The sequence below is a fragment of the Biomphalaria glabrata genome, chromosome 13, assembly GCF_947242115.1.
Source record: "Biomphalaria glabrata chromosome 13, xgBioGlab47.1, whole genome shotgun sequence".
In the NCBI taxonomy this organism is placed as follows: Eukaryota; Metazoa; Mollusca; class Gastropoda; family Planorbidae; genus Biomphalaria; species Biomphalaria glabrata.
Window position 1 is genome coordinate 30,901,585 of NC_074723.1, and position 24,127 is coordinate 30,925,711.

Consider the following 24,127-nt stretch of genomic DNA (forward strand, 5'->3'; position numbering starts at 1 on the left):
GAGTCACGCCCGGAGTTAAACCAATTGCCGACTTGAGCGAAAACCTGCCGCATATTCATTTCTATCTCCATTAAGAAATTTTTATAACGCTTTAAATGTATGTAGGCAACATTATTTTGCAAAAAGTATTGCCCATAGGCTTATTATATGTTGCAAAGTATTTGTTTAATTTGTTTTATGTAAAAATTCAAATGAAAGTATTTTAACTAATAAATTGCATTAAACTTTATAACTTAATTTGCTATAACATGATTTGATAACATCGAACCGAGCCGAACCCGAACTTAAGACCTGACCGAACCGAACCGAACCCGAACTATACTCGTCATCGAACCGAACCGAACTCGAACTTAAATCTGACCGAACCGAACCGAACCCGAACTTTAAAAGTTGGGTTCGATTCCCATCTCTAAGATAAAGTGGCAATTGTATATAGTTAACATGAGGTTAATAATGTATTAAAGGGGACTAACTCTTATTTTTAAAAAAGTAGGTACCCTTATTGTTCCTCATGTCACAATCACAAATGCAAGAAAGACTAATACATTTAAAGCAATTCACACTAGTAACTTTTCTAGTAATTAGGCTGAAAAAATCATTATTTAGCATATCAATAGAGGCGTGTTGGCTAAGTGAAAAATTACTTGACCTCCGACTCAGGGTCCCAGGTTCGAGTACTTTTAAAGACTGGTCTTTTTAATTTCGGGATCTGTAAGTCGCCTCTGAATCTATGTGACAGTAGGTGAAATGTAAATGCGGTATGACCTTGTGCTGGACACATGACACCCTCGTAGAGCGAGGGCTAGAAAAACATATGAACTTTACATCATCATTTTTACATTTACATTGCACGGTCTGAAGAAGATACTTTACTTTTTACTTTAGCATTTAATAAAGTAATTTTTTAAAAAAGTAAAGTTCACCTTTAAGACCTTGCAATCTATGTGGATGATGACATTAACGTCTTCTATATCTATTAATAAAGTATACAAACAAACAAAAGAAAAAGGCCGGATTTAGAAATTTTACTTCAGGCCTCTCAGCCTGCCTTATATAGTCTCTGTATTATAAAAACAATGTTGTATTTTTTTTTCTAACAATACGTGTTAAAATATCCAATGTGGACAACCATATGATCTTTATCTCATGTTGGATCATCTTAAAATCTAAATATGCTGGTTGTGGAACACTCTATTAGATCAATGAAATCTTTGTTAAGATCTGTTCATTACATTATTTTTTATGAAAACATTTTCTTAAATGTAAACTATCTTCAATTTGTGTTTATTTGTTTTAAATCAGGGGCTCTGAACCTTTAGGTCACGATCCCTTTGGGGGTCAAATGACCATTTGCCAAGGGTCGCCTAAGACCATCTGAATTTTGGGTTTTTAGTCTATTTATCATAGGAAATATTTTTGTATCGTTTCTAACAAGCATACTTGTACCTTAGTTAGTATCATTTTTTTTAATTTATGATAACAAAATAAAATGGACATTTCTCTAATTTGATTATTGTCATCAATTTCTAACAGTAGTTTTATGTCCTTTGGTTGTTTTCCAGCCTGTTAGTTATGAAGTCTAAATAGAGAAGTAGACTTGATGCTGAAGATGACATTCATTGTGCTCTTTCAAAGACTCCCACAAGAAACTAATCTTCCCAATAACGTTGGCTTATTTACAAATTTGTTGCTATGTTGTTTAAATTATTTAATATCATCTTCCATGTTTTGCCATACTTTTCAAATGGTCACACAAATATACACATGAATAGAATGAATACGCAATAGAAAAGTTAATAAATGTAAGTCATAAAGATAAACTTGTTAGCAATTTAATTATTAAACAAATTTGTTTTAATACTAAAATTATATAAAGGTTCATAAATCATAAACAAAGACATTACGATAACGATTTTATAACATTTGCAATTTCTCAATTACCTAGACCCTTGAACGAAAACAAAATTACTTTTGGGGTTCACGACACTAAAGAGGTTGAGAACCGCTGTTTTAAATATTTCCTAAAATAAATTATTCTCTATTACAAAGTAAAATAAAGTGCCCCTTACAGACCTTGTGATCTATACGGCAGATGGTTGACCCTTTTTATAATAATTCCTTTTTTTTTAGAAAGTTAACGTAAAGTAGGTGCAGTGGCAGGTTGATAAAGCGTTAAAAGTCTGAACCAAAGTTTCCGAGCTCAAATCCTGGTAAACATTTGAATTTTTAATTTCCGCATCTTATTCCACCTATCTCTAGTTCCTGACATTAGTTACAGAAAATTAAAAGCGGGTGGTTGTGGTTCTGGCCCAATGACACCCTTATTAACCTTTGGTTACAGATACAGGTCACCTTTTTATTATTTTTGTTATAGATCACAAGGTCTAAAAAGGAAACTTTATTTTTTGTTAACATTGGATTAGAGTCTTTCAATATAATACAAATGAATGAACATACATGAAAAAAACTAAAGAAAACATTTTTTTGTTTCGTTGCATTATTTAGCGAGTTGTTTTGTTTCAAAGACCAGAGAGCTCAGTAATTAGTTTTTTATCTTTTGAGCGCTCAAAGTCGAGTTCATCCTTTCTCTGTCTATCTCTTTATCTCAACTCATTACGTTACAGACTATTCCATTTCTTGATAATTGTTCAAGTCACACTGGTCAAGGATTTCTCTCTGGTCACGCTTGTCCTATTAACTACCAGGACGTTATGTTGACTTAGAGATGTTGTTGTAACTTGAACTGGTAAGAAAGTGCCCTGCAGTTTGTGCCACGAGTCAATATATTGTCTATATAAACAACTTTTGTCTTCATTGCTATTCACACAGTCAAAATGACTCTGCTTCAACATTTCGTTCTATTTGTTTCTTCTATTTTACTTTCCACCTCAGGTCAGTAGATTTGTTTCGTCACATTTGTGTAACTTTTTAAAATTATTTCATTCAATTTACACTGTATGTTTCATTGCACATGTCTTTGAACATCCAAATGATACATTACAGACATTGCTTTAAAAGAAAAGATAATTAACTCTTCAGTGTATCTATAGGACAATCTTGTCATTAATGGTATTAATGTTTAAAAAAATATGAATTTTTAAAAAGTCTAAATGAAGAACAAAAATGGGAAACATCTTGGAAGACAACAGCCACCCGCTCCATCAGAACTACGTCAAGTCGTTGCGACTTAATAGACTACTGTCAATCAAGACAAGAACACAGCGGTACAGAAACTCGTTTGTACCTTACTCGGTCAGACTATTTCAACGCCAGTCGTTGAAACATGAAATGGACAAATATACCTCTTTGTAATCGCTCTATGAACTCTTTATGTTGTGTCTGTTTTATTTATGTGAATGTTTCTGTTGTGATGTCTGTCTATGAGAAAAGAGTCCTTGTGATCACAACAAATTCTCATATGAATCAATAAAATAGTTTTAGTCTTAGTCTTAGTCTTAAATTATTGTGGTTAACTTGCAATCAGCAAGAGATCTCAATAAATTAATATGATAGAAGGCTAATGCTTACATGTTGAAACATGTATACTGCTAAAATTATCTCGATCCTTATCAGGCTTTCTGTAAACAACTGCTCATCACACAAAACATCAAACTCAAGAACTTGACAACAAAAGATCAAAATAATCTGGTTCTTTACTAATGAGTAAATAAAAAATTGCTAATAAGTCACAATTGGCAACACAATAAATTAAGTAAAATTGGTACACCTTAAATAGCCGTACTGCCGTACAAAACTGCACTAACTCTTCCTGGACTCGTACGTTTTACTTGAGGACTCCACCAGGACAGTTTTCATAACCGTTTGATCGTCTAAGAGCTGATCCGAAGGCTCTTTGAGCTTTAAGCTTGAAAAAAAACAACCTGTTTGAGCGTTGAACAATAAAAAAAAAATTGCGTGAACCACAGTTCTCTCTGGAAGAGACCCAAGTCAATGTCTTTGTAAAGCATTTCTATTTCCAATGCATCTGTTACACAGGGCGCATGAGCTTTACATGGCCGAAAGTCGAGTGCACAGGGGACCTCCGCCATTTTCCTATGTTATACCAGGCTAACCGTGGAGGACTCGCCATTAGTGTAACGGTCCCTTGAGGAACGACGCATGGATTATCGACAGGACCGTGAGGGCGCTCTTTCAACCCCCCCCCCCCAATTGGTAATTTCTCGCCTACCCGTGGACACCCCAACGATAGTTTTGTTTTGCTATTCATTTAGCCTAACAACTTCTCTAATGATCGTTTCCACACGAGTGCCACGTTAAGGCAAAATAGCGTGCTCGCGTCTTCATGATTTACTAACAGACTTGTTTTTTTTTCTGTTCTGAACTGATATACCCTGCCTCATACACTCTCTCTGGTCCACGAAGACTTCTGATCAAATGACACGGTTCACATTTATGTGCAAAGTTAATACCAGTATGAAAAGTACAACATTAATAAAAACATAATCAAAGTTATCCAGAACTTCTACAAGGATGCCACCAGTTCGGTGTACTTCAACAATAATATTGGAGACTGGTTCAAAACCACAGTTGGAGTAAGACAAGGCTGCCTACTGTCACCAACACTCTTCAATATCTTCTTTGAAAGGATGATGGAAGATGCCCTCGAGGGCTATTAAGGTACTGTTAGCATTGGAGGAAGAAGAATTACTAACTTGCGCTTTGCAGATGACATTGACGGCCTAGCAGGGACAGAAGAAGAACTAGCTGACCTGGTGATGCGCATTGACAAGATTTCCGCAGCATATGGCATGCAAATAAATGCAGAAAAAAACTAAAATTATGACCAATAGCCATCAGGGCTTTAAAAGAGGCATCAGTATTGGAGGTGAAAAGCTAACTAGTGTTAACAGCTTCAAATACCTCGGAGCTATTGTCTCAGATGAGAGAACAAAACCCGAATTATTGGCCCTAATAGCACAGTCTACAGCAGCCCTTTCAAAACTTAAAATAATATAGAAAGATAAGGGCTTAGCCCTCGGCACCAAAATCAGACTGATGCGCTCTCTGGTCATGGCCACATTTTTATATGCTTGTGAGTCGTGGACGTTGAATGCAGAGCTTGAATGGAGGATCCTAGCAATGGAATTGAGCTACTACAGAAGGTACCTAGGTATCACATTCAAAGACCGCATCACAAACCAAGAAATCAGAGACAGGGTTACTGTAGCGATCGGAGCCCATGATGACCTGCTAACTATTGTGAAAAGACGAAAGCTTAAAACCTTTGGCCACATTACAAGATCTATGGGTCTCGCAAAGACCTTCCTTTAGGGAACAGTGCCAGGGAAAGAAGAAGCAGACAGAAAAAGCGATGGGAGGACAACATTAAAGAATGGACAGGTCTGCCTTTGAGAAAGGTTCTAAATAAGGCAAAAAAAAGGGAGGAATGGAGAAAGACGGTTGATAAATCTTGCCTGGTGCCACAACGGTCAAACAGACTAAGGGATAGGTAAAGGTAAAAAAAAAATGACAACATTTTCTTCATAATTTAGGTTTTAAAAGTTATTGCCTGGTATTATAGTAGTATCTATGTTTTAATATTAATAGGTGCATGATTTTTATTTTCTAATTAGGTTTTTACCTTTGTTTTATAACTAGAACAGCACTTTATGTTTAGCAATAGAGATCGAATTATTGTCATTCTTTCTTGTATTGGTATTTTTGTATTAAATCCAAATATATTTTTAATGAATAATAAGGCTTGTCTTCGAGTCTGAAGATAAATGAGGAATGCAAATTTCCAGGGTTGCTATGCAGCCCCAGTTACGACTTTTGATGGGTACAATTTCACTTTTTTTCAGAACTTATCATTGATGTCCAACCAAACGTCATATCAGCGGAGATAACTGCACAACTTGTGATCAACTGTTCTATAACCAACAACCAAGTTCAACATCTGGATGTTATCAGATCTCTAACTATTTCTCGTTATAATGAAACTTTGAGAGAGTTTTTTGATATTCTAACTTTAGAAGCTAAAACTTTAAATCTCTCACAGCTAGTCCAACTACATCATGCACAAATCAGTTTTGGAAATCTGTCTATTAGTTTAACTTTACACAATCCAACTCAGTTTGACGCCAAAGTTTACAGATGTAAGGTTGAAGGAGATAAAACAAATGCAGCCAACTCATATATAGTGGCTAAGAAAGAGGTAGAATATAGAACAAATACGACCGCTTTAATAGAAGAGATACGACGTTTGAAGGTTGTCGAGAAAAACGATCAATGTACCTTAGAGAAAATAGAGCTGACAGCGTCCTATCAAAGTAAGCCAATTCACAATTTAGTTTAAGAATGTATAAAGTAGACAATTGTTTAGTCTTCGATTTAAAAACTTATCATCATCATCATCATCATTATCTGTCTATTAACTTTCCACATGAGAATACTGTTCACGTAACACGTAAGTAAATCTGACCACTTTTTCCGGGTCAACAGCTTTTCATAGTAGAAAACTTTTTTTCACTTTCAGAAACAAAACTCCATTTTGTGGGAAGTTCTAAAGTTATCAAAAAACTGATTGAGCCTCTAACCTTAACATGTTCACTTCAGGTAAAATGTAATTTTTGTTTACAGTTTAGTTTAAAGGTTAGTTTTATTTATGCTCTAAAATTAATATGTGTGAATTGAATTTAAATATTCAATTATTCTATCGTATATCCAGTATAGATTGTCTCGCTAATTTTGGTTTAAACACACAGAGAAGCAGGTGGCGTGATGGCTGAGTGGTTAAGCGCTCGGTTTTCGAACCTGGTCTCCTCGGTTCGAACCTCGATGAAGAATGGGGTTTTGAATTTCTCGACTTTTAGGGCGCCATGAGTCCGCCCAACTCTAATTGGCACCTGACTTTAGTTGGGGAAAGTTAAGGGGGTTGGTCGTTGTGCTGGCCCCATAACGCTGTGCTCGTTAACCGTTGGCCATAGAAACAGAAGACCTTAACGTCATCTGCCCCATAGATAAAAAGGTTTAAAAGGAAAATTTTACTTTTTTTTTTTTACACTGACAATTAGACTTTAAGCCTGGAGTAGTGTCTCTAGGGGATGTCAAATTGGGCAAGCACTTAGACCCGCTCTTAATGGGCGCGCCTTGATAGTAGCTTTCCTTGTCACCTTCAGCGTTGTAACCGAGAACATTTTCTATTAACTAGGAATTGTTAATCGATAGTTTGGAAGCTACATCATACACATTACCATGCAAACTCTACACATAAAATTTTTGGTTTCAAATACTGTTCAGACAGCATTTTATGACCTGTCGATTCTATTAGGCTATCATTGTTTAACAGTTTAACTTGGCATCAATAAAAAGAATTAGCCGGAACCGACCGATAACACTATTACATATCGTAAATTCAATCGGATTTAAATAGGAAATCGCGTAGTAATCAACCTTGAACCAGTTGCAAGGCTATAGTTATTTCTAAAGGAAAGAGTCATGGGTCATTTATAGTGTTGTAACATAAATGAAACTTGAAAAATTTGATTTTTTTTATTAATAATTATAAAAAAAATATATTGTGTACTTGACTTTCGAGAAAATACGTTCCGAGATTGCCCACGAAATTAAAATGTTCGCGGTGTTCAATTTTATATACGTACACTATTTTTAGATAAGTTACTATACATCTCATAACACTTTAATCTCCTACATAAATATTACCCACCTTTTAAAATATTCTTTACTTGCCTACAATTTCTGACGTCACGACCTGTGACGGGAAAACGATCTTTTGGTTTACACAGTTTGCGATGTGGCAGGTCAGTGTTGAAGCAGACAATAATGGATGGATGTCTGTTTGTGTGGTTTGAGCGCTGGACTTTCTTTTAAATATATCGATTGCCCCGGGTTCAAACCCTGCCCTCTACCATCCCCCGTCGTCCTGCCGGAGATTTGGACTAGGAAGTAAACTATCTTAAGCTCTGAAGAAACATCCGAAACATGTCAAACAAAAAACAACATTTTATAACGCTTGGCTACTAATAATTTATTTAATGTGCTTTACTGTTTTTTCGGCCAATAAGAATCCAGAAAGTTTAGTGAAAAAGTATTTTTTTTCCAATAGGCTACTGTACATAGACATCGGGTGACCGTGGAAAAATTCAAGTTAAAAAAAAGTTAGGAGTATTTTTTTACATTATTTATTTAAAAAACCCGTAAGACAACCCTTTCGCAAAAAGTTAGATTTCCTATCGAACCTAAAGAACATCAATTTGGCTTCGGCATTCGGGCCGCGCATCGGGTGAGAAGATAGTGTGATGTTGCTAGTTCAGGCTGTCTTGAAGTCAACCAATTACTCTGCAATCGTTTGGGTGTAATTGTTCGGGTGTATTACGTGTAGTTGACCAACAAGTCAGACAAAAACAGGAACATCTGTTTTAACTAGTGAAGAGATGTAGTCGACTCTGATGAACAATTGTACATGGATTTATTCTGATAAAAGGCCACAGTAGAAGTCTCTGTCACTAAGCACGTCGTTACCCTGGAGTGTTCTATCGCTAACTGATTTTCCGGTCTCTAACCCAACATATCCCAAACGTCACTAGTCCCGTTCAATATGCGTCATCTATGGTGCGTCGCTAAATAACTAACCTATATAAATAAGGTGTCTAACAGATTCCTCCCCCCCTTGAAAAAAAAATATGTCAATATTTTTCCACTACTGTCAAGTCTTACAAGGGCATTTTCAATTTAAGGGGAAGACCACGAACATAAAATCTTGATCTCTTCATCTTGACATCTTCATCTTGACAGTTCCTCATATTCATGTCAATGTTCATAACAGTTCAAAATCATCTTCATTAGTACACAGTTCATCATGGAGAAAAATGTGGCATCTTATGGGCACGTCATACATCACAAATGTTCTTCACTGGCAGTAATCTGATAAAATACAATATTTCAAAAAACAATTATAGACTTTATTTCCACTTTCAATAAATTTTTTCTTACCACCCTTTTATACGCTTTTGTCCATTTTTCTTTTATACTCACCCTTTTCCATAGAACTAACTTTCGTCAATGATATATGAAATGATTCACACAAAAAAAAATATCCATACTTACTTTCAAATGCTTAACATCAAATTTACTTATCTCCCTTTTCCATAACATATAAATGGTGTCAATATATTAATATATATTACATACTCAATATAATCATAGTTTATTTACAAAATTGTTTCACTTCAATGTCATTCTAGACAATAGATCAGCTACAATATTCACAGATCCACTAATAGCTTTCACTTCAAATTTATATTCCTGTAGTGCTAAGAACCATCTATAAACACGACTGTTTTTCATGCTCTTTTGCTGTATATACTGAATAGGTTTATGATCAGTTAATAATATGAATTTCCTTCCTATTAAATAGCTCTCTAGCTTAGTAATTACCCATATTACAGCTAAGGCTTCTCTTTCAATGACACCATATTTTTTTTTTCTGCCTCTGACAATTTTCTACTTACATATAATATAGGATGTAAGTTATCATAGTTCTGCATTAGACAACCACCAATAGCATTACCAGATGCATCAGTTGTGACATAAAATATTTTGTCTTTATCAGGTAGTCTTAATATTAATTCATGACTAAAAACATCTTTAATTCTGTCAATAGCTTTCACACATTCCTCATTACAAACTACTTTTTGAGGTTTTCCTTTTTTAAGTAAGTCATTTAATGGATTCACTATTTCTGCTAAGTTCTTTATAAACTTTCTGTAATAATTTACTATTCCTAATATGCTTTTAATTTGTCTTTTTGTTGTAGGTATTTCAATATTTAGTACTTTCTTTATGTTATCTTCAATAGGGCTAATCATGTTGTTATTTACTTTATGTCCTAAGAAAATTATTTCCTCCAATCCTATTTCTACTTTTTCTGCTTGAATTGTAAGTCCACTTTCTTTTATTATTTTGAACACTTCTTTTACATCTACCAAATGTTCCTCCCAACTATTATTAAAAATACATATGTCATCCAAATAGCAAATAACATTTTCTTTGTTTCCAATTATCATGTTCATCATTCTATTAACTGTGGCAGGTGCATTTACTAATCCAAAACTCATATAATTCCATTGAAAAATACCATATGGTGTTACAAATGCTGTGTAAGGTTTTGCATTTTCTGTTAAAGGTATTTGCCAATAACCTTTAGTTAAATCTAATTTAGTAAAAAATTTTGTTCCATTTAATTTATGTAAAATATCCTCTATATTTGGCATTGGATATGGGTCAAATTCTGTGATGTTGTTAAGTTTCCTATAATCAATACATAACCTTATATCTCCATTCTTTTTTTTTGGCTATCACAATTGGTGAAGCATAAGGAGATGTTGATGGCTCAATTATACCTGATTCTAGTAAATTGTCTATTTCTTTCTTTACTTTGTCTTGTAAATGTAGCGGTATTCTATATGGCTTATGCTTGATAGGTTTTGAGTCTGTTACTTTAATGTCATGTTTAATAATATTAGTCTTTCCTGGTATGCTGGAAAAAATTTCTTTGTATTCCTGTATTATTTTAGTTATATCTTTTGACTTTTCCTTAGTTAAATTATTAAGATTAATCTTTTGCCAAGTTTGATTCTCTTTTGTTTCTATTACAGGTATTTCCTTAATATCATTTTTATTATGATTTTCATTTGTTATTATCATCAAGCATTCTTCTCTTTCTGAAAATTTATTTTCTATTTTCTCCTGAATGTTTTGTATCAACTCATCTTCTCTATCATGATACAGTTTCAAATTATTTATGTGATATGTTTTAATTTTCCCATTTATTTCAATTTGATAATTCACATCACTAATTTGTTTTATCACCTTAAATGGACCTTTCCATTGTTTACCAATTTTATTTTTCAGGTCAATTATCAATATTAATACATTGTTTCCTACTTCTAGTGTTTTCAATTGTCTTTTCTTATTTAGATTCTCATGAGCACTTTGTTTGTATTTCTTATTGTTGTTATATGCTTGAGTCCATATTTCTTTCAATTCTGTTGTGATTGTTGTTTCACTGTCATTATTTAATTTATTCTCATTTTCTATTAGATTTTCTTTGAAAACATCTAATTCATCTCTGGGTTTTCTTGCATGTATTATTTCATATGGTGAAAATTGTGTTGCTTCATGGATATTGTTTCTATGAGCAAATAGTACATAGTTAATGTAATGATCCCACTTGTTCTGATTGTTCTGAATTATTTTTGTTAGTGATCTTTTTAATGAACCACCATATCGTTCACATAACCCGTTACTCTCTGAAGAGTATATGTGTTGTATATTATATTGTTTAGTCCATTTCTTAAATTGTTCTGACTTAAACTGAGATCCCTGATCACTCAATATAATTTTAGGTATACCATGTCTTGTAATTACTTTTTGAGTTATGGCATTAATGATATTCTCTGCACTTGTATTTGATAATGGGATTGCCTCTGGATATCTACTAAACATGTCTATTACTGTTAGAATGTATTTGTTATTATTTTCAGTTTGAATTAAAGGACCTATTAAATCAATAGATACTTTCTGAAATGGTTTTGTAGGTTCATCCATTTCTTGAATGGGTGCTTTATTCACTAGGCTTTTGTTAGATCTCTTTTGACATATGTCACATGAGTTTATGTATTTGTTGATTGTTGCTTTCATTTTGGGCCAAAATACTTGTTTTGACAAATTCCTATAACATTTCTTTACTCCCCTATGTGCTGCTAAATTATTATCATGTGTCATGATTAAAACATCTTTCCAATATTTCTGTGGTAAGACAAGTTGTTTTATTTTCTTGTTATCATTACTTGTTTGTCTAAATAATATTTTATTCTCTATACAAAATTTCTCCATTGGATTATTATTGTTTTTATCTGATATTCTTGAATAAATTTTCCCAATAATATTGTCATTCATTTGTTCTAATGCAAATGTGGGTGTTGTTTCTTTTTCACTTTGAAATATTTGTGTTTCAAGACTATTTTGTGTTTCATTTTCTATCTCTCTTTCCTTAACATCTGTATTTTCTATTTGTATTACATTACTGGTTTCTTTTTCTTCATCATTACTTATTACATTTATTGTATTTTCCTGTTTCTCATCTTGTTTATCCATTGATCTTGTTATTATCATACTTGTTATATTTTGTGTTTCTATGTTTTCATGATTTTGTCTTATGTTTTTGTATTTGTTTTGCCAGTCTTCTAATTCTTTTCTTGAACATTCTTTAACTCCTTTTATGTTTCCTACTAACATATCATATCTCATTTCTGGTATTGCAATGCCATCACAATAACCAGTGAAAAATGGAGTTTCAATGTACACCCTTATAGCTTTAAATTCCTTTACGGTGCCATCTGCTAATTCTACTTTCTTAGTAAACCCTTTATACCAATGAGGTTTGACAAATTTAGTTTTTACTGCCAAAGTGTTACAACCTGAATCCCTGATTAATTCCACCGGAATTCTATCTACAAACCCTGGGTACACTGCAAAATTGTTCCTATTTCCTTCCATGAAATATATCCTATCTGTACCTTTATTTTTGTATTCCCTACTGTAACTTCTATTTCTATAATTTCCCCTTTCATTCCTATCTCTACTCCTATATCTACTGTTATTTTGTTCATTGTATCTATTTCTACTTCCAGACCTACTATTCCCTCTTCTACAGTTAGCTGCTATATGACCTTTTCCTTGACATTTAAAACAGGTTATTTCACTATATTTTCTATTTCCACTATTTGATCTGTTTCTATTTCTACTTCTATCAACATTTTCTTTGGTGTATCCTATTAAATCTACTTTGCTCTTATCCCTATCAGAAAATGGTTTATTTGGATAGGCATTTTTGTATACTCTCATTATCTCTGTTATTTCATCTATAGTTTTGGGGTTTCTTTCTCTAATAAAAGATTGTAATTGAGGATCACATTTATTTACAAAGTTGTCCACTAAAATAAAATTTTTTAATCCCTCATAAGAGTTTGTCACTTTTTCTAATTTTACCCACTTATTGAAGAAATCCTTTTCCATATTAATGGTAGTTTGGGGTTCTATTCCTAATGATGGTATATTGTCAAAATATTTCTTTCTAAATGTTGTAGCATTATGACCATAGGCATTCAATAACTCTCTTTTTAAAACCTGATAGCTATCATCAATATGATGGTCATGATTTTGGCATATTGTTAGAGCTTGACCATGAACAAAGTCTATCAGTATTTCAGACCATTCCTCTTCAGGCATATTAAATGTAGACATTTTTGCCTCATATCTTTTCAGAAAATCACCAATGTCATCCTTCTGTTCATCAAAACTTTGTATCTTTCTCTTTAGCCATGTTTGCGAATTAGGGTTGTCTCTTTGTGTGGTATAATTATTTGAGTTATTTGTGTTATTTCCTTGTTCAGTTTGAGCTCTGGCTTGTGCTGCATCCAATCTCATCTTCTCCATTTTAGCTTCATGTTCTCTAATTTTTTCTCTCTCTTTGTCTTGCCTTTCTATCTCTTCTTTCTGTCTCTCTATCTCTTGTCTTTTTTCTTCTTTCTGTCTCTCCATTTCTTCCTTCACAACTTGCTGTACATAAGCTGCTAAGTCCTTTCCTTTTAACTCCATGGCCTTTCCATCCTGCATAGCTGTTTCCTTAACCTCCTTAAGGTCCACATATGATGATGTAGCCATTGTGTTTTATATTTTCACCCAAATTTATATATATTTTACTTAGCCTATATTAGTTATGGCTATACTTTAAACTTATTTTATATTTAAGTTTTTACAAACTTTTATATAAGTTTTAAATGTTATGTCTCTATCTATAGTCTATAGATTTAGTAAATGAGTAAATCTAGTCTGAGTTATTATGGTTATATTCAAATCTGTATATTAGGTCTAGTACCACACAAATTTAAATCTAGTATATTATAGTATATATAATAATACTATTTAGATCTATAGTTATCAAGAGCACTATGACTATTAGTATGAATAACTATGATCAATTTTAAAATTTGATGTGACTGAGGTGTCCAGAGTAAATTCAAATACTGTCTAGAGTCTAGATCTAGAGTAGATTATGGTTCTATTTAACCATATGAAACAAATATGTTTATACAGTAACAATGTCAAATATATCTTCAACAAGATATATATATCTAGAATGTACTACCTTCATTCATCTTTTAATTAATAATATTCTCAAATTAGAGTCTAGATGATTTAATTGTACCAAAGAGATGTACAAAATTTGTAGATCTATATTTAGCCAGACGACAGTGTTTGACTACATAGCCAGTTTCGGCATTATTCTCATGGCAAAATCGTATTTGATTTTAACCGCTCAAACTAAAATTATTTTAGTCTGATTCACAATAAAAGAATCCTACCCGTACTTTCTATCATTAAGTGAAAAAAAAATACAGATCTAATTAAATTAATAAAAATAAATAATTTAAAATAATATAAACAAATGAAATAATTAAAATGAGACTATCGCTATGGGTTGGGATGTCACAATATGGCACACAATGATAACGTCACGAAGTAACTAGGCAACAACGGATATGACGTTTACACAAACAAAACAAATTACAACTCTAAACGTATAATATAGCTTTTCATCTAAATTATGTCTTTTCCCCGAACGGGTTTAAGGCTTCAGCACCACCTGAATTTTACTCAGGCTAACATACCAAATTTAGACAAAATCTATTTCTAAGGGCAATCTAAACATATACTAATAAGAAAAATGGCACTTAGCTTTTGATAAGAAAGATCCCTTTGTTCGGACTCCCGAATATGCTAGATCACAACAAATTCCACTGCCTCTCTTCCAGTTCTGACTCTGTTCTCCGGTGCTACCAGTATCCCACGTAATGCCACAGATGTCCTGATATGCCACAGCAAAATGTTTCAGTTCCTTCGGCGACTGTTGATGATCGTATGTGTAGTTCCGACGACTTTGTGTACACAGTTACTGACGAATAGGTTAACGGTTCTTCTGGCGACGACTTGACTTGTGTAGACGACTACTGACAAATAACAGTCTCTTGACGGCAACTTGATCTGGACGACTGACGAATAACGAATTTCTTGACGATGACTTGATCTGGGCTGACGAATAACGGTTTTCTTGACGATGACTTGATCTGGGCTGACGAATAACGACTTTCTTGACGATGACTTGATCTGGGCTGACGAATAACGGTTCTCTAAAATAGTTCACTGCTTCTGCTGCTACTCTGGTAGTACGACGACGTTTGCTGTTGTACTCTGCTTCACTAGACCAAACTGTCCAATGTAGACTAGGTAAAACCAAGGTCACCTCCGACGACGTTCCGTTAGACGATTAACGGTTTTCAACGAAATTAAGTGGACGTAGCTGTTTCCACAACTTCACTGCTAACAAGTCTAGGTATGGTCTAGACCGACGTATACTAAATAGATCAATGTTCAGTAATGATACATACAACTTTACTAACCTTCCAAAGGTTAAACACAGTGACCGTTATAAAAGTGGCAAGCAACCGGTTCAATGAGCAAACTGCTCCACAAGAATCTCTCCAAGGGTAAGACGACAGAGCGATTTCGATTTAGTTAGCTACCAAACTTGTAGTACTCACAATACTTCTGACAGCGGGCAAACTGTCCTTCTCGAAACTGACGAGGTAAAACTTGATACATACAACTTTACTAACCTTCCAAAGGTTAAACACAGTGACCGTTATAAAAGTGGCAAGCAACCGGTTCAATGAGCAAACTGCTCCACAAGAATCTCTCCAAGGGTAAGACGACAGAGCGATTTCGATTTAGTTAGCTACCAAACTTGTAGTACTCACAATACTTCTGACAGCGGGCAAACTGTCCTTCTCGAAACTGACGAGGTAAAACTTGATACTCGATGTGGCTCCTATGACGAAGAAAAAAAAATATGTCCAACAGGTTCACTAACGATCTCTCACCCGTTATGAATGAACGGTTTCTCTGGTTGTAGGTCGATTCAGCATATGAAGATCAGGCGTTGCGATGATTACGGTCCTGACGAAGGTCACCCTGAGTTAACGGCTCGTTGAACGTGCGATCAAACAGGCGACGACTGCTTGTAGATCCAGAACAAAGTCACTCTGCGATAATGCTGTGTTCAGCCGTACTCCGATGAAATCTTATATCTTCGAGTGCACGACCCTCACCTGAGTAAACGTTCTGCTTCGAGGTCCGGTTCGATGTTCGGCTTCATCAGGGGTCCGGCTTCGAGGTTCGGGGTCGCCACTGTGATGTTGCTAGTTCAGGCTGTCTTGAAGTCAACCAATTACTCTGCAATCGTTTGGGTGTAATTGTTCGGGTGTATTACGTGTAGTTGACCAACAAGTCAGACAAAAACAGGAACATCTGTTTCAACTAGTGAAGAGATGTAGTCGACTCTGATGAACAATTGTACATGGATTTATTCTGATAAAAGGCCACAGTAGAAGTCTCTGTCACTAAACACGTCGTTACCCTGGAGTGTTCTATCGCTAACTGATTTTCCGGTCTCTAACCCAACATATCCCAAACGTCACTAGTCCCGTTCAATATGCGTCATCTATGGTGCGTCGCTAAATAACTAACCTATATAAATAGGGTGTCTAACAATAGATAATATTTTTATTATTCAAAGCGACAAGCCAAGAAAGTTCCGTGACAGAATCCGTCTTTGACGATCAGAGCAACTATTTTTAAATTAAATGTGTACAGGTTCACCTCAGTAATTAATAGTTACTTTCCTACTTTAGCCTATTTAGCAGAAATTACTATAATCTAGTTTGTTTATTGTTTATGTACATTTTTTCTGGATCATTAGTTACGTTTGATAACCTCACAAGTTTATGAGGAGACAATTTTCATACAGAAAAAGTACAATACAGTATGTTAATAGTGAAAAGGTCAGTAGTACAATACCTACGTATGTTTAGTAGCGACAAGAAGACATGCAGTGTTAAAGCCTGTTAGCATGATGTGGCAAGGTGTAGGATAAGAGTCAGAAGCTACGATGCTTTGGCAGAAAACAGTTTTGCGTTTCTCATAAATATAATGATAATAAAAGCATAGGTATTGTTAAAAGACATTTAGAAACAATCATTTCATTTCCGTTAAATAAATGCACAACTTTAATCTGTATTTTCATCATAAAAATATTTCATAAAATATTTAAAGAATATTTTTTTTTGCATGTAAATGTCTTTCCACAGGATCTGGATCGTAATTCAACAGTTGAATTTATGTACATTCTTCATGGTAATGTAACATATAACTATATATAATTTCATTATAAAGTCTATCTTAGAGTATACAAGTTGACTAGAGACAAAACTATAGCTACAATATAAATTATTTAGAAGACACAAAATTTGAACAAGACGCCAACGCTAAGCATATTTAGATTCTAAAAAAATTATCTTTTTTGACTTTAAAGTAAAAAGTTCCCCTTTCAGACCATGTGGTATGGAAGACAGATAATGTACTGGTCATCTATTTTTGTGGCCCTCTGTTTACGAGGGTGTCATGTGGCCAGCACAACGACCAAACGTTTTTACTTTTCCACAACGTTAGTGTTGGGTAAACTCAGACGCGCCCGAATTTTGCCATGATTCGAACCCGTAGGAGAAAAGCGCTTTATCAATCAGCCATTGCGCCTCACTGGTTTGATAAGTCCCGTTTTTTTTTCGGAACACTCTTGAAAAACAGACTTTGAAACATTGTCCTTAGTATTGATTTCCTAACACCACTTTGAAACATTGTCCTTAGTATTGATTTCCTAACACCACTTTGAAACATTGTCCTTAGTATTGATTTCCTAACACCACTTTGAAACATTGTCTTTAGTATTGATTTCCTAACATCACTTTGAAACATTGTCCTTAGTATTGATTTCCTAACATAACTTTGAAACATTGTCCTTAGTATTGATTTCCTAACACCACTTTGAAACATTGTCCTTAGTATTGATTTCCTAACATCACTTTGAAACATTGTCCTTAGTATTGATTTCCTAACACCACTTCTTAATTTGGAAATTTAAATGAGTGCATTGGTTTGGATCCAATTCATAAATTCTACATTAATATCAAATTCTTAAAGGCAGACAATCCATTAAATAATTGATCAATTCTTTGTAATTTCCCTTGCACAATAAACTAAAAACATAAACATGCATGTCAGTAACCCTGTCAGACCAATTAAAAACAACAAAACAATACGGTAACGAGGCCTTCATTAACTACTAAACAAACGAAAAAAATAAACAACTCACACAAAAAAAGACTTAGTTAAACTTATCTGTTCGATGTGGCTTTTTACCGAGGCATAAAAAAATGAGATTCGTTGGGAAATACTGCATTCCTAACTAATCTTCGGACTCGAAGACAAGCCTTGTATAATATATACTTTTAAAGATAATTCTTATGTTTATGTAAATTTCAACATTAATTTATAACATTTTGAAATATCATTGATTTACAGAGACAAATGGTGTCATTGCTACCATCAATAAAGATCAGCCCGTTGTCACAACCAAACAAGAGAGTAATTTTAACATGGCTAAAGGAGTACTTTCTGACACCAAAACAAAAGCATCATTTATTGAAGTTTCTTGGAGCTATTTAAAATCCTCAGAGTCTGGGAAATATTTTTGTGGAGCTCATGTCATGGGACCTGATGGAAGATCTGAACGGTTGAATGAGGTGTTAGCAATTATTGTTTCCAACCCAACATTTGATGATTTGGTCAATGTAATACCGAAACTATTGAGACAGGTTGACAAAGAGAAGGAAAATATACTAGAAAATAAACAGAATATTTATCACATTAAAGAAGATATCAATACTAAGCAACAAAATATTATAAGCATAAAAGATGGATTGGACACTAACAGACAAAATATTAACATCATTAAAGACAACCTAGAATCTAGCAATCAAAATATTAAAAGCATATCAGATAATTTGAATGCTAACAAAGAAAGCATTGCAAGTCATAATGATGAGATAAATACCCTCAGACAAATGGTGAACAATGTACAAAGTGACTTAAGTATTTGCAAAGAAAGTATTCATAGCTTTTCCAATGATTTAGATACTAATAAACAAAACATCGCAAGCCATAATGAGGAATTGAATACTTTCGAACAAATTGTAAACAGTCTAAAAGATGACTTAGGAACCAACAAACAAAGTCTACAAAGCATTACAGATGAAGTAAATACTAATAAACAAAATATAAATCAGTTAAAAGAGGACTTAAAATCAAATAAACAGAATATACAAAACATTACACAAGAAGTGAATACTAACAGACAAAGCATAATAAACTTAAATATAGATGTGAACACCAGTCAACAAAGTTTGAGCAAGTTAGAAGCAAATCTAGAGACACAATTAACAAATCTGTCAACGGCTTTGACACAAATAAATGAGAAGATTGAGAAAGGTAAAGATTTTTTATATATTTTTGTTAATTGACATAATTTGTTTTTTTTAAAACATATTCAAAACACATTGAGCCGATTCTCAAATTTACCGATTGTTAAAATTGTGAGCGTGTCCATTAGGGATGCACAAAGTGTTGAGTATCGAGAAAGATGTGGACGGACGAGCCATTCGTGCTATTGTCAGATGGGCTGGTAGAACCACAAGGATGCCACTAAACTAGTATTAAATTTTAAAATATTGTTTAATATTCTCTTATAAAAGCAGCAATCAGAACGTCTTGATTTACAGAATCCAGTTAGTGCTACTGAATGTTACGCATTTCCCGAAATAATGTAATAGCCTATATCTGCATACAGTTGTTTTTTTAATCCATCACACTTAGCGATTCACAAGGAACATAAGGCTTATATTTCTTATAAATTAAAAAAAGGTAACGTTAGTGTGAATATATTCGAATGAATCTATAAATGGTGCAATCACTGCGCTTCCAGTTTTATAGTTGAAATGTCCAATTACATACGAAATGTTTTTGTTATAGCTGGGTTATTTTAAGATCTTGAACACTTTACAGTTACACAATTATTATCTTGTGTTGTGTAACAAAGCCATCAAAAATTATTTAAAGTCAATAATCATTAGAATAAAAAGGGGAGCAGGGAAATAGTAATGGATTCCTTTGTCAAAGGAATGAAGTGAAATTATAAGTCTGTGTCCCCGCAAGCACAAGATATTCAACAACCGTTGTTAAATCTCATGCTGACAGCGTCTATGAATGAAAAGACACAACATCATTTATTCCTAGAAATCATGTCACGTCATCCTGTTATAATAATGAAATGTTGGCATTCACCTGGATTAGTCAATGGAGAATTCAACTCAATTTCCAGCCATCGTCTTGTTTTAAATTTATGTAGTAATATTGTTGTTTGTGTAAGGAGTTTTGTTTTAATTATTTGTCACTTTAAATGAAACTAAATAACCTATTTTCGATAAAAACGTTTATGAAATACATTACACTATTTGAGTGAAGAGATTAACTAATTGAATTTTTTTTAAATTTGTGTATATTAGAAAATGTATTCACTTTCAACAGAGATACAGTAGCTAACTAACACAGACTTTTCAAGATCTAAAATGTTCAAGAATCCAATCTAGTTTTTGCAGTCTAAACATTTATATAGCTCCTCTTTTGTGGTCGAAGATAATTACATTTTTCATTTATTCTCTTTATATTTACTTAATGCAGATTGATATTTCTATAAAGACTTTATGTTCAATTTAATTGTTTTTAAACAGGACCACCAATATCTTGTCGTGACATCAGCAGTACACACAACCGCGTAATAGTAAAGTTATGGTCCGGGTTAAAGGTCATGTGTGACACCAAGACAGACGGTGGTGGATGGATCATCTTTCAGAGAAGAATCAACGAAAAAGTAGATTTCTATAGAGGATGGAAGGAGTATCGTGACGGCTTTGGAGATTACAACATTGGAGAATTTTATCTGGGAAATGAAAATATTTTTAAGTTAACTTCTACAGGAAAATATGATTTAAGAATAGATTTAGAATATAACGACAAAAATATTTTGCGCAGTACAAAGACTTTAAAGTTTTGAGTGAGACTGAGAAATATAAACTACAGCTAGGAAACTATTCAGGAAATGCTACTAATAGTTTATCACCTCATAACAACATGTTCTTTAGTACTTTTGATAGAGATAACGATGTAAGCAGTGGCTACAACTGTGCAGAACATAGTTCAGGTGCCTGGTGGTATGCAGATTGTTATCGTTCTAATCTAAATGGTCAATGGGGAAGTACATCAAGTTACAAGGGAATGAACTGGGAACAATTAACTGGATGGTTTAAAAGTGTTTCTTTTACCGAGATGAAAATAAGAGAAAGTGAGAAAAAACTATTTTAATAGTGAGCAAAATGATATAAACAAAGAAGTAATTAGAAATTTAAAAATATTGACAGTGTTTTGAAAGACATATGTTTCAATTGCTATTTCTTTACTCTTTAAAGATAGAAAGTCATGTCTCTATGTATTACAGATAATGGCAAAGATGAAAGATAATTTTAAAGTATGATAATACATTGTAGCCTGTTTTTCTACTATCTAAAGTCAATAATTATAAAATGATTTGTAAATTAAACATTTTAAGAATGTTGTTTAAATGATAACTTATGCATTTCTGCTGGCATTTAAAAGTTTACAAAACATATATATAAATTTGTTTTTGTACATTTCAGAGGTATTATTACATTTTACTGGCAGTAAATTATAAATACTATTATTATAATAACTATTATTTATGTATATAATTAGATATAATTAACCATAATATTAAACTATATAATATGCCCATGGAAATTATTGCATTCCTCATTAATCTGTAAAACTAAGACAAGCCTTATTATTATTAACTCTAAGCCTAATCAAATACTATGAATTTATTATAGAAATATCAATTATATATTATTATCAATTATATACAAACTACAAAGCTTATTACAATGAAGGTGCAGGGGTGATACAAGTATAATATCACTGAGGATAATTATTATTATTTATAACTATTACAATTATACTTAATTGAATAAAAAAAATTATATCGAATAAAATTCATTGTAAGTTTAGGTTTATATTGTGTGATCTTTTTATTTTGTGTGAATGTAGGACTTATAAAGCTAGAGACAAAATTACATGAACAAGATAGACTAATTAAAAAAGCAACGTTAATCACTCGAACACAGATATCATCTTTTGAAGAGCTTTTTCATTAAATATGCCTTTCCAAATCACTCACGAATCTTAAAGATAGCATGCACCAATAAAACCACTGTTACATCAGATCTGAACGAAGTATTCATCTCCTTTCCAGTAGGACGAAAACAGAAAGATTTAAAAACTCCTTCATCCCACCTTCGGTCAGAGTGTTACAAGGTCATATGTCGTCATCGTGAAATACATAGAAATGTAATTCATAAGGTACTGTGATCAACTTTATGTTTCGTGTGTGAAAGTTTTTCATATTTAAATCTATATTGTTATTGTATAGTAGTTACGCTGAAGTTGTTAATTATACTCAAACTGAAAACGAAACGAATCTGTGAGATGAAACGAAAATGCTTGGTACACTAACAAGCTTTTTACCTTTGCTCATACGAAAAAAAACCCAGCAATTTAGATAACTCTGTCTGTACTTTAACCAATTCAAGTAAATTGAGCTATCTCCATTTGGCTATATTTAGCAGATCCTAATTATGATTTTGTAAAATGGCGTGACAATATTTTTTAAAAGAAATACATAGACAATTCTTTAAAAAAAAAGCTTAAATTAAAAGCAATTGTATCAATTAGTTTCGATCAGTCATACTATAGTTTCTATTGACGGCTGAGTTAAGTCTTTATTCATTCATCACTGGTCGCCATCGTGGGCAGAACTACTTGTTCACAACAAAAGGCGCAACAATAACTAAGGGAAATAACTTACATATATTAAGTATTAACATCCTTCCCTTTTTCTCGACGAAACATGTTCACTTCAAACATTCCAAGAGAAACAAATGTCAGAAACATCATTCTTTCAACACGAACAGAGGTACATTATAGACAATAACCTGTTCCTCAATTGGGAGTGTGAAAAAAGAAAATGTATAATACACTATATCAGGGGTGGGCAAATAACGGCCCGCTGGCCATAAACCGTCCGCCGAAGTGTTTGTAAATATCTATAAACATTATTGAGACTTTTGAATCTTATCATTTATAATGAAGAGGCTAAAGAAACATTGTCTCTAAACGTCATTCTAAAAACTTTATAGTAAACGAAGATTATTTTAAATGGCAATATTTGGAAAAATTGAGTCAAAGACACAAGCTCAGACCTCAGACCAGAATACTAAGGAGAACTGTGTTGAAAGTGTTGGATTGGCTTGTACAAGATGGCAAGGGGAACAACTGATGGAACCAGTGATTTCACTGAGGAAATAAAATAAAGAAAAATATTCCGACCATAAACTCATAACGTTAAAGGAAAGTTTACACAGAGCTGCATTTAATATTAAATATGGTATTAAAATACATGAAGTAATTGTTCTCATTTAAGCATAGGACTGGATTTAGGCGTAGACAAACTAATAGCGACCTAGTACACTAGCTTTTTAATAAATTACATACTTTCATTCTTTTATATTAATTTCTGATTTTGCCATCTGTTCTGGGCCTCCAAATTCACTTCGCCTATGGCCTCCAATTGTCTAAGACTGGCCCCGAGTGGCGGTTTCGAAAAGTTCTTGACGATTTGGAAACAAATTATTCCGATGTTTGCAAAACAGTTGTAGGTTATCCACTGGCCAGGGGCGTAGCTAGGAATTTTCCATCATTTGGTGGCCCGGTAAGCTTTACCTTTTTCGGGTCCCCTGCATTTAGCGTAATATTTAATTAATATTGAATGTAAAAAAACATAGTTTGGGGGCTTCCTTCAAGTGTTGGCCCAGGGGGATTTTAAAATTCTCCACCTTATCCATGCCACCTTATCTATGCCACTACCACTGGCCAAGCATAAGCAGATTATGAAATCTCAAGAAAGAAATTATGTTCCTAGAATTACATAGACTGTTATGTTTTT

At 33.3% G+C, this 24,127-nt stretch overlaps 1 pseudogene; it reads left to right on the forward strand.

Annotated features, from left to right (window-relative positions):
* The first annotated feature begins 2,741 nt into the window (after window positions 1-2,741).
* LOC106068100 (angiopoietin-related protein 2-like) lies at window positions 2,742-22,080 on the forward strand (annotated as a pseudogene).
* The last annotated feature ends 2,047 nt before the right edge of the window (window positions 22,081-24,127 follow it).